General features: G+C 43.0%; 1 protein-coding gene across 6 annotated transcripts in view; it reads left to right on the top strand.

The window, feature by feature from the left end:
• NVL (nuclear VCP like) overlaps nucleotides 1-12674 on the top strand; it is a 95595-nt gene that overhangs the window by 73254 nt on the left and 9667 nt on the right. The window lies entirely within an intron of this gene.

Genomic DNA, 12674 nt, shown 5'->3' with positions numbered 1-12674 from the left:
AAAAAAAAAAAAAAAAAAAAAAAAAAAAAAAAAAAAAAAAAAAAAAAAGCCAGTAAAACTAAAAGCTACGAAATTAAGCATGTTAGAACTAATGCAGGTATGACTCAGAAACATCAGTGAAAAAGAAAAAATAACGAACTAAGGTGTTATCACAGGAAAAACAAGGAAGATATAAATATGAGAACTGTTTGAAGGTTTTAATTAGTAGGACATTGAATTAACTGTAGAGTTGGGAGGTAAAGGAAAAGGTAGATGAATTTGCAGCTTGGATACGAGGTCTGAGAGATGAGCTTCAGGTGCCTTGGCGATATCCAAGTGGAGAGGTCGAGCAGGATGTTGGGTCTGTGGTTGGGAGTTCAGGAGAGTCCCCTGGCTGGGTTATAGTTTTGCCTGTCACCAGGACATAGCTGGTGGTAAAAGCCATGAAAACATGTTGCTTTAGTTCACTGGTTCTCAACCTAAGGCAATTTTCCCACCTCCCTACCTCACGTTCCCAGGGAACATTTGGCAGTGTCTAGGGACATGTGTTTACCACTACGGCAGAGGAATGATAATGCTGCTAAATATTCCACACTGCACAGGACAGCCAACAACAAAGAATTATGCAAGGCCAGGCATGATGGCTCATGCCTGTAATCCCAGCACTTTGGGAAGCTGAGGCAGGAGGATCGCTTGAGCCCAAGAGTTTGAGATCAGCCTGGGCAACAGAGTGAGACCCTGTCTTCTACAAGGAAGTTTGTTTTTTTTTTTCTGAGATGGAGTCTTACTCTATTGCCCAGGCTGGAGTGCAGTAGTGACATCTCAGCCCACTGCAACCTCCACCTCCCAGGTTCAAGTGATTATACTGCCTCAGCCTCCTGAGTAGTGGTGATTACAGGCATGCATGACCACGCCCAGCTAATTTTTGTATTTTTAGTATAGATGGGGTTTCACCATGTTGGCCAGGGTGGTCTCAAACCCCTGATCTTGTGATCCACCTGCTTCAGTCTCCCAAAGTGCTCAGATTACAGGTGTGAGCCACTGCACCCGGCCAAGAAAATGTTTTTAATTAGCTGGGCATAGTGACATGTACCTGTAGTCCCAGCTACTTGGTAGGCTGAGGTGGGAGGATGGCTTTACCCTAAGAGGTCAAGGCTGCAACAAGCCATGATCACACCACTGCACTCCAGCCTGAGCAACAGAGCTGAGACACTGTTTCAAGGGAAAAAAAAAAAAAATCCAACTCAAAATATCAGTAATGCCAAAGTTAAGAAACCCTGCTTTGGTTGCATATGCTTCTTTCTTTGCATCAAACAAGTTTGATGATGAATGCATCATGGCATTTTCCCTCCCTTTCGTTGGCTCTGGTTTTTTGTTTTTTGTTTTGTTTTTTTTTTAAACAGGGTGTCAAGAAAAGAGGCCTTGTTTGTCACCCATGCTGGAATGCAGTGGTGTGATCTCAGCTTACTGCAACCTCGGCCTCACAGGTTCAAGCAAATCTGCCTCAGCCTCCCCAAGTAGCTGGGGCTACAGGTGCATGCTACCATACCTGGCTAATTTTTTGTGTGTTTTTAATAGAGACGGGATTTCACTATGTTAGCCAGGCTGGTCTCAAACTCCTGACTTCAAGTGATCTGCCCACCTTGGCCTTCCAAAGTGCTGGGATTACAGGCATGAGCCACCATGGCTCTGTCATTAGGAACTGTGATAGTGAGATTTCATTTGCTTTGGTCAATGTATGTGGTTGTGTATGTATATACAAATAAGCACACACATATAATCCAAGCTTGTTTCTATGAATTTCCCGCAATCATGGTGATAAAATGATAAGCCTTTCACACTTGTCCTTGGGATTTCATGAACTAAAGAGAAAAGTTGGATTGGTATATATTTCTAGACATGCCAGACATGAGGCATGTGGTATTTGGAGCATCATAGATTTGGACCCAGAAGAATAATTGTTGTGTTTCATTCACTGTATGGCACTCACACCAGAACAGCTTTACACTTCATTCATCTAGAATTTCAGTGCTATTTGCCAAAATCATTAGGCCTCAGACCAAGGTCTGAATATTCAAAGTACCCCGCTTTGGCCAGGCACAGTGGCTCATGCCTGTCATCTCAGCACTTTGGGAGGCCAAAGCAGGTGAATCACCTGAGGTCAGGAGTTCAAGACCAGCCTGGCCAACATGGTGTAACCCCATCTCTACTAAAAATACAAAAATTAGCTTGGCGTCATGGTGCACGCCTGTAATCCCAGCTACCCAGGAGGCTGAGGCAGAAGAATCGCTTGAACCTGAGAGGTGGAGGTTACAGTGAGCCAAGATCATACCATTGCACCCCAGCCTGCGCAACAGAAGTGAGACTCCATCTTAAAAAAAAAAAAATCCTACTTTGTCAATAGGTATTTGTTATAAACTAAATACATCCTTGACTGTGCAGAGACTAAGAAACATAAGACATTGTCTTACCTCCCAGGAGCTTGTCTTCTAGATGATAACAGAAATCTTTATGAAACAACAACAAATGTATTATGCATTCATTCCTGAGGAGGGGAAGGAAATAAAGGTGACTGAACAGTGTGGAGATTTCAACTATATATATAAAGACATTCAGTGAAAAACGTCAGGAAGGAAATAGGCCGGAATACCCACAGTGCTTGCCTCTGGGAGATGGCACTATACGTTATTTTTCTGCTTTGTCAGTGCTCTTCAACTGAAGCCCACCAAGAACACATGTGTAGTTGAGCAAGTTGGGCTTATTACTCTTTGCAGTTCAGGAGAATGTACCCCATGGGGAACTAGGGGCATTATCTCAGTAAGAGGGTATTAGAAAGGACTTAATTGATTTGGGATTCGTGTTAGATTTGGGAAGGATTTAATAATAGGCTTTGCCCTGAATGGCTGTTGAAACCCAAGCATGATTCTGTAATTGCATGACTTAATAAATCTTACCTAAATGGAAGGAAGACTACACCAAGGCTAAAACTGTGATTGGCAAAGAAACAGCAGTTATATTAGCTAGGATGGTGGATGTTTGGTCATTTTTGTGTCTTGGACAGTGTTTGTGCTTTGTCCATGTTCAGACTTCATTATAGATTTCTCATTTCTGTCTTGATCCTTCATGGTCACAAAGTGGCATTGGGTAATGTCCATATTCTGTGGAATTGTTTGTTTCATAGGAGAGCACCATAGCCTCACTGTAAGAGCCCAGCCGGCTTGGAGCAACAACAAGACCTACCTGATAATATCAGGCTAGATGTCCAGGGCTTCTCAGCTCACTGTAACCTCTGCCTGCCGGGTTCAAGTGATTCTCCTGCCTCAGCCTCCCGAGTAGCTGGGATTATAGGTACACACCACCATGCACAACTGATTTTTGTATTTTTAGTAGAGATGGGGTTTCACCATGTTGGCCAGGCTAGTCTCAAACTCCTGACCTCATGATCTGCCCGCCTCAGCCTCCCAAAGTGCTGGGATTACAGGCGTGAGGCACCGTGCCCAGCCATTTTTCTAGTTTTAGTAGAGACAGGGTTTCGCCATGTTGGTCAAGCTGGTCTCGGACTCCCGGTCTCAAGTCATCTGCCTGCCTTGGTCTCCCAAAGTGCACATTTGCTTTATATTTTCAGATTTTCTCTCATGACTATATGTATGCCTATATTTGGTTTGTCTATCTGTGTAAAGAATAGTCATCTGGCATAAATGGGGTGGGTAAGAGAGAGGGGTCCTGCAGCTTCCAAGCATGAAGTCGTGAATATGGGAGAAGAAACAAAAAAACAAAAAAGACATTTCGATAGAAAAAGTCAATTTTGGGCAGGCGCAGTGGCTCACACCTGTAATCCCAATGCTTTGGGAGGCCAAGGCGGGTGGATTCCCCCCTCCCGAGTAGCTGGGATTACAGGCATATGCCACTATACCCAGCTTTGTATTTTCAGAGAGATGGTTTTCGCCATGTTGGCTAGGCTGGTCTGGAACTTCTGACCTTGTGATCCGCCCACCTCAGCCTCCCAAACTGCTGGGATTACAGGCATGAGCCATGGGGCCCGGCCAAAAGCATCTTTTGTAGATTGTGCTTTAGACTGCTGCATAGTCATTCCTCAGCCTCTGTCTGTGTCAAAGGCACAAGGGCTTTTGTCCATTTATTCTCTTGGACTTGAGAGTGCATTTTTGCTTCAACTCCGGCTGTGTCCTGTTCTCAGCCTTGGAACCTCATTGTGCAGAGTGCATGACCCGCATGGAGGAGAAGGACCTGCATGCAGCTTCCCTGTGCCCTGTCTGCCGGTGTCAGCCTGGTGCGCTCTCAAGAGAGCTGTTAGCACTGCAATTTCACATCCTTATCTTACCTCATCCTCCAGAGGTCATGAGTGTTTTTGTTTAAAGAACTTTGTTGATGGCTAAAGCAGGGCAGAGTGAGAGGAAGAGGAAGCACAATATCTAACTTGAGAGGGGAGAAGTCATAAGGCAGACTTCCTGCCCATATGTATCTTTGTAAGTCAACAGAAAGTGAGGAAAATTGACATTTTTAATGTTTACCCATTCTATTTGTTTGCTAGCTTTTGACTTTAATTCCCCAGATTGTTTTATATACAGTTTTCTATTCTATTAACATTTGAAATATTACAGAGAGATTAGAATAGAGTTCTTTAGTCCTGTTCTTAAAAGTCTGAAAAAAAATCGTGGGTCAGAGCAACTTCTTCATATCTTTCGGGATCTAAGTTTCTTGAAAGAAGAGTGAGTAAGCCGGGCGCGGTGGCTCACACATGTAATCCCAGCAGTTTGGGGAGGCCGAGGTGGGCAGATCACGAGGTCAGAAATTGAAGATCAACCTGACCAACATGGTGAAACCCCGTCTCTACTAAAAATACAAAAATCAGCCAGGCCTGGTGGCATGTGCCTATAATCCCAGCTACTCAGAGGGCTGAGGCAGGAGAATCACTTGAACCCAGGAGGTGGAGGTTGCAGTGAGCCATGATCGTGCCACTGCATTCCAGCCTGGGCAACAGGGCAAGACTCTGTCTCAAANTCAGCTCACAGTAACCTCTGTCTCCTGGGTTCAAGCAATTCTCCTGCCTCAGCCTCCTGAGTAGCTGGGATTACAGGTGCCTGCTACCACACCTTTTTTTAGATGGAGTCTCGCACTGTCACCCAGGCTGGAGTGCAATGGCGTGATCTCAGCTCACTGCTTCCACCTCCCAGGTTCAAGCAATTCTCCTGCCTCAGCCTCCCAAGCAGCTGGGATTACAGGTGCCCGCCACGACACTCAGCTAATTTTATTTTTGCATTTTGAGTAGAGATCGGTTTCACTATGTTGACCAGATTAGTCTCAAACTCCTGACCCCATGATCCAGCCACCTCAGCCTCCCAAAGTGCTGGAATTATGGGTGTTCAGCCACCACGCCCAGCCTTTTTTATATTTTTTATTTGATATTTCTGGTGATGATATGGTGCTAAGAGGTCTATCACTAAAAGCTTCGTGACGAGTAGAATTATTTTTTTCTTTGAGACGGAGTTTTGCTCTTTTTGCCTGGGCTACAGTGCAATGGCACAATCTCAGCTCCCTGCAACCTCCACCTCCTGGGTTCAAGCGATTCTCCTGCCTCAGCCTCCTGAGTAGCTGGGATTACAGGCATGTGCCACCATGCCCAATTAATTTTGTATTTTTAGTAGGGAGGGGGTTTCTCCATGTTAGTCAGGCCCGTCTTGAGCCTCAAGAGATTACAGTGAGCCAAGATCTCGCTATTGCCCTCCAGCCTGGGCAAGAACAGTGAAACACTGTCTCAAAAAAAAAAAAAAAAAAAAAAAAGCATTACTGATGCTAGACTCTGTTATGTAATTAAGAAGAGATTTTGCTGGGCACAGTGGCTTAAGCCTGTAATCCCAGCACTTTGGGAGGCCAAAGCGGCTGGATCACCTAAGGTCAGGAGTTTGAGACCAGACTGACCAATATGGTGAAACACCGTCTCTACTAAAAATACAAAAATTGGCCAGGGCATGGTGGCATGCACCTGTAGTCCCAGCTACTCCGGAGGTTGAAACAGGAGAATTGCTTGAACCCAGTGAAGTGAGATCACGCCACTGCACTCCAACCTAGGCGACATGTCGAGTTAGACTCTGTCTCAAAAAAAAGAAAAAAAAAAAAAAAAAAGAATAGACTTGTGTGACCAAATGGAAATAATTGTTAAAATAAAAGTAGTAGAACATCTTGAATTACTTTTTGAGCCTGAGTATTTCATATATACTTAATCAGAATTATATGAAATATCTGTAAATGAGCCATAATTGTTTTCAAATTTTAGTAAAATTATATATATATATAACAAAGTTTACCATGTTAGCCATTTGTAAGTGTATATTTCTGTGGCATTAAGTACATTGACATTGTTGTGCACCCATCACTACTCATCTCCAGAACTTTTTCATCTTCCCAAACTGAAACTGTACCTGTTAAACACGAACTGCCCATTCCCCTTTCCTCAGCCCCTGGCAACCACCATTCTACTGTCTGTCTCTATGATTTGCCTGTTCTAGGTACCTCATGCAAGTAGAATCACACAATATTTGTGGGCTATAACTTTTTTTTTTTTTTTTTTTTTTTTTGGGATGGAGTTTTGCTCTTGACGCCCAGGCTGAAGTGCAATAGCACGGTCTTGGCTCACTGCAACCTCCACCTCCCGGGTTCAAGTGATTCTTCTGCCTCAGCCTTCTAAGTAGCTGAGATTACAGGTGCCGGCCACCACACATACATTTTTAGTAGACACAGGGCTTCACCATGTTGCCCAGATTGGTCTCAAACTCCTGACCTCAGGTAATCTGCCTGCCTCGACCTCCCAAAGTGCTGGGATTACAGGCATGAGCCACCCTGCCTGGCCTATAATTTCTTAAGAGACTATTTTTCTTCTTTGTATAATAATTCCTTTAGCTTAGCTTTCTGTAGTTACCAAATTATTTGAGATTTCCATTAGGGCCTTTATTAAAAGATAATATATTATTGTAACATAATATTATATTATTAAGAGATAATGTCATAAAGAAAAACCAAATTAAGCTTCTAAATACTTCATATCATAATACTATTTCAGTAAATGATTTTCCAAAATACTCATTTGTTTTATAAGCTCTTTAATATGCCATTTAAATTTTTTCTTGGCCAGGTGCAGTGGCTCACTCTTGTAATTCCAGCAGTTTGGGAGGCCAAGGCAGGTAGATCACCTGAGGTTGGGAGTTCAACCCCAGCCTGGCCAATATGGTGAAACCCCGTATCTACTAAAAATACAAAAATTAGCCATAGTGGTGATGGGCACTTGTAATCCCAGCTACTCGGGAGGCTAAGGCAGGAGAATTGCTTGAACCCAGGGAGGCAGAGGTTGCAGCAAGCCGAGATTGCACCACTGTACTCCAGCCTGGGCAACAGAGTGAGACTGTCTCAAAACGAAGAGAAAAATTCTGATCACTCTCACTCGAGAATAAATAGAATTCAGTTTACTTCTTACTGTAAGTTAGAACATTGCCACATTTCAATTAAAGAATAGTTAGATTTCAGTAATCCAAAGTTTCCTTTGCCCTTATTTCTAATAATTAGAAACTAATGTTGCTATAGAAACTTTTGGAGATATCCTAGGTAGAGTACATCTCATGCCCTCAAAAAAAAAAAAAAAACAGTTTGTAACTTTCTTTCAAGTGAGGGTATTTGAAAGGATTTATCTTTCTAAAGCTTTAATCATCTAGGAATTTGGAAACTTCTGAGAGTATCTATCTAAATGTGTAACAATTAATTAGTTTTCTGAAGTTCATAGACCACCTGATTTATTTATTGTGTTCCTTTATATAACAAGCTTTCTTTCACTAAAGATTTTTCTTAAAGAATATGCTAAGAATAGAAAGCCGACAATTGCTCCCACTATGCAAATGTGAGAAAAATTCCTCTGCCTGGCTTGGTGGCTCACGCCTGTAATCCCAGCACTTTGGGAAGCCAAGGCGGTTGGATCATGAGGTCAGGAGTTCGAGACCAGCCTGACCAATATGGTGAAACCTATCTCTACTAAAAATACAAAAATTAGCCAGGCATAGTGGCACATGCCTGTAATCCCAGCTACTCAGGAGGCTGAAGCAGAATCACTTGAACCCAGGAGGCAGAGGTTGCAGTGAGCCAAGATCATGCCACTGCACTCCAGCCTGGGCAACAGAGTGAGACTCCATCTCAAAAACAAAAAAGAAAAAGAAAAATTCCTCCTCTGGGTCCTCACAAAGAGAACAGTAAGATGTGATGCACAATGCTTTTAACAATATTTCTGACATAAACACAGTAAACCTCTTGAGACTGAGGCTTGTTATTTTCTTAATATAAACTGAGGGTATTACTCAAAGACAGTTCCTTAAATACAATTTGATGAAGGTCCAACAAAGGCACTCTGAGGGTACACAGGACCTTGGGAAGTCCAGCTTAACCCAAGGGTAGAATTTGGATATTGAGAAGTATAAAAGAACTGTCTTCAGGCATTCCAGATTAGTTCAAAAGATTCTAATAATGAATGTATTTCTTATGATTGAGCTTTTGATTAAAAGAGGACACTAGATAGTTTGAGATTAGATTCTCTAACAATACGTGTAGTGTCCTTAGGGAAGATCCACACAGTTAATGTGACAGTGTGACAGTCAGGGTAAGTTGATGAGTTCCTATAACTATAGAAAGCACCTAATAAGGGCTCTTGTCTAATGTGGCAACCCCACCACCATAGCAAGAAAGTCTATGCTAGTCTTCATTTTAAGAAATCACTATTATATGTTCACTGATGCCCCCTCTCCCCTCTCAAATATAGCACAAAATTATATATACTTATCTGGAGATAAGATACTGTTTTTTTTTTTTACCAATAAATAAACAAATAATAAAGATTAACTAACTTCCATAAGGGCCATTCATTTGCAAATTCAGACTTTAGAACTCATGTTTTCTAATTCCTCATCCAATGTTAATTTCACATTTTAGGTTTTTTCATTGAAGTATGATATAAATACGGAAAAGTGGTAAATGTCAAGTAGATTTAGAGATTCAAAAAAAAAAAAAAAATTAAAAAGTGGTAAATGTCCAGATCCATGAATTGTTACTAACAAAGCCTCCAGATCAAGAGAGAGAACACTCCCAGTCTAATTCATAGAATTATGAAGTAGAATGGTGGCTGCCAGCGGTTGGGAGGTGGGGGCAGGAGGAATGGGGAATTAGTGTTTAATGGATACATTGTTTTCTTTTGGGAAGATAAAAAAAGTTCTGGAGTGGGATAGGGGTGATGATTGCCCAACAGTGTGGATGGGCTTAATGCCACTGACCTATACACTGAAAAAGGTTGAAACGGCCAATTTTTTTTATGTATTGCCACAATAAAATAGAACATTTCCAGACCCTGAAGCTTCCTGTTCAGGGCATGAGGAACATTCCCAGAAGCTGCCCTTCTGCTTACAGCCACTGCCCACTCCTGCGTACCCCCAGGATTGACTGCTATCGTGACTCAGTTGAAAATTGTTTATACTAAAAGATGCTTAGCAATCCTGCATTCTGACCTTTTAGTTTTACTACTCAGAGAAAAAAAGCACAAGATCTTTGGCTAAGATCATAGTTTGTGTCCCAGGTCAAAATGGATTGAATGGGAAATTAACTGTTTCTTGAACTTGTGGTAGATAACTATTTAGTTATAACAACTAACAGATCTATAATTTATGCAGTTCTTGAACATGCTCTGCTGGGAGGCAGTGAGAGGCTGGTATGTGAACGTAGGCAGAGCAACAGGTAACTAGGGTACAAGGCCGCCAGCTCCAGTCCTCTTGGCCAGGTTGCCGAACCCTGTGCCTGAAGCACTTTGCCAAGCTGATATTTTGTTTTTTATTTTTTATTTTTTTTGAAATGGAGTCTCGATCTGTTGCCAGGGTGGAGTGAAGTGGTGTGGTCTCTGGTTCACTGCAACCTCCACCTCCCAGGTTCAAGCAATTCTCCTGCCTCAGCCTCCTGAGTAGCTGGGACTACAGGTGCACACCACCACGCCTGATAATTTTTGTATTTTTTAGTAGACACAGGGTTTCCCCATGTTGACCAGGCTGGTCTCGAACTCCTGACCTTAGGTGATCCACCCGCCTCAGCCTCCCAAAGTGCTGGAATTACAGGCGTGAGCCACCGCACTCGGCCCTGCCAGGCTGACATTTTACAATAAGAAAAGCTTAATGGACCATGTACAGTGGCCCACACGTATAATCCCAGCACTTTGGGAGGCCAAGGCAGGCAGATCGTTTGAAGTCAGGACTTTGAGATCAGTCTGGGCAACATTGTGAAACCCCGTCCCTACAAAAAATACAAAATTGGCTGAATGTGGTTGTGGGTACCTGTAGTCCCAGCTACCCAGGAGGCTGATGTGGGAGGATGGCTTGAGCCCAGGAGGTGGAGGTTGCAGTGAGCCAAGATTATACTACTGCACTTCAGCCTGGATGGCAGAGCCAGACCCTGTCTCAAAGAAAAAAGAAATGCTTAATGGCTTGTGATTTATTCACTTTTGTGTGTGTTTCTTCTTCTTCTTCTTCTTTTTTTTTTTCTTTTTTTTGAGACCAGGTCTTGAACTGTCACCCAGGCTGGATTGCAGTGGCACAATCTCGGTTCACTGTAGCCTCCACCTCCTGGGTTACAGTGATTCTCCTGCCTCAGCCTCCTGAGTAGCTGGGATTACAGGCACGCGCCACCACACCCAGCTAATTTTTGTTTTAGTAGAGACGGGGTTTCTCCATGTTGGCCAGGCTGGTCTTCAACTCCTGACCTCAGGTGATCTGCCCACCTTGGCCTCCCAAAGCACTGGGATTACAGGCGTGAGCCAGCACACCCACCCATGTTTCTTCTAAAAATAGTTATTTCACAATATAATATTTGCTACACATAAAAGAATATATGCAATGTGTATGTAAGTTATGAATCAGAATAATAAGCAAATACTCATAAACTTACCATCTAACTGTCAGACATTTTATATAGTTAAAAACTTGGGTAGTGGCGGAAGAAAAAAAAACTGTTTTGACTGGGTACGGTGGTTTACATCTGTAATCCCAACATTTTGGGAGGCTGGGGCAGGAGGATTGCTTGAGGCCAGGAGTTTGAGACAAGCCTGGGCAACATAGTAAGACCTCATCGCTACAAAAAAAAAAAAAATTAGGTCAGTCAAGGTAGCCCACCCCTGTAATGCCAGCACTTCGAGAGGCTGAGGCAGGCAGGTCACCTGAGGCCAGGAGTTTGAAACCAGCCTGGCCAAACCGCGTCTGTACTAAAAATACAAAAATTTAGCCAGGTGTAGTGGCACATACCTGTAGTCCCAGCTATTCAGGAGGCTGAGGCAGGAGAATCGCTAGAACCCGGGAGGCAGAGATTGCAGTGAGCCGAGGTCACACCACTCCACTCTGGAGTGAGACTGTCTCAAGAAAAAATTTAGCAGGGCATGGTGGCATGTAGTTCCAGCTCCTCGGGAGGCTGAGGTGGATCTCTTGCGCCCAGGAGGTCAAATCTCTTGTGGTTGTTCCACTGCACTCCTGCCTGGGCAACAGAGTAAGACCCTGGGCAGGGGGGGATAAGCTGTTTTGTTTGCCTCTGCAATTTGTTGCTAAAAATATTATTAAACACAATGTATGTGTATGCAAGGTACCAGGTTAAGTGTTAAAATTCTGGGCTGGCAAGGCTGGGCACGGTAATCCCTCCCAAAGTGCTTGTAATCCCAGCACTTTGGCAGGCTGAGACGGGCAGATCACCTGAAGTCGGGAGTTCAAGACCAGCCTGGCCAACGTGGTGAAACCCCATCTCTACTAAAAATACCAAAAATTGGACAGTGGTAGTGGAGGGCACCTGTAATACCAGCTACTCAGGAGGCTGAGACAGGAGGATCGCTTGAACCTGGAAGGTGGAGGTTGCAGTGAGCTGAGATCACGCCATTGCACTCTAGCCTAGGCAACAAGAGCGAAACTCCATCTCAAAAAAAAAAAATTCTGGGTTGGCTTTTTTCTCTACATCTAGTCTCATGAGAAACTCTTAGAGTTCTAAGTTACATACTTGTCATTGCTAGTCTTGAAATGAGCTGATGGGGAATTGGCACCAAAATGAGGATTCAGTGTTAGATTAAGAAAGAATATACTGAGCTCAGAGGGCTTTGTGGTTTTATTACAGAGCAGGTTACTGCTCCTTCTCTCCTGGCCAGGTTCAGTATTATTTCTCCCGTGCTAGCTAGCCTCACACCAAAACTAAGCATTGCTTAAGTATTTGCCATATTTAATCTGGCAAAGGAAATGTGTTTCTTCACATTTGGAAAGATTGAGGTGCTGGTTTTTACTGTTGTTGATGGTGTTTAGTTTTTGCTGCATCTGCACACAAATTCCTCACATTTCATGAGCATAAATTGTTGTCTTTAGCTTTCTTAAGTTTGGAATCTGCTTCTTAGCCTCATTTCTCAAAATTGAAATTTGTATAAATCTTTTTATATATATATACTTTAAGTTCTGAAGTACATGTGCAGATCTTGCAGGATTATTGCATAGGTACACACATGCCATGGTGGTTTGCTGCCTCCATTCCCCCGTTACCTACATCAGGCATTTCTTCCAGTGTTTCTGTCCCCAACCTCCCCACCCAAATTTGTATAAATCTTAACAGCTCTGGTCTGGAAGTCAGTTATACTTTTTTTTTTT

The sequence above is a fragment of the Cebus imitator genome, unplaced genomic scaffold (assembly GCF_001604975.1).
Source record: "Cebus imitator isolate Cc_AM_T3 unplaced genomic scaffold, Cebus_imitator-1.0 Scaffold42, whole genome shotgun sequence".
Lineage (NCBI taxonomy): Eukaryota > Metazoa > Chordata > Mammalia > Primates > Cebidae > Cebus > Cebus imitator.
The sequence above is the reverse complement of the archived record's forward strand: the minus strand, read 5'-3'. Positions and strand labels throughout refer to the sequence as shown.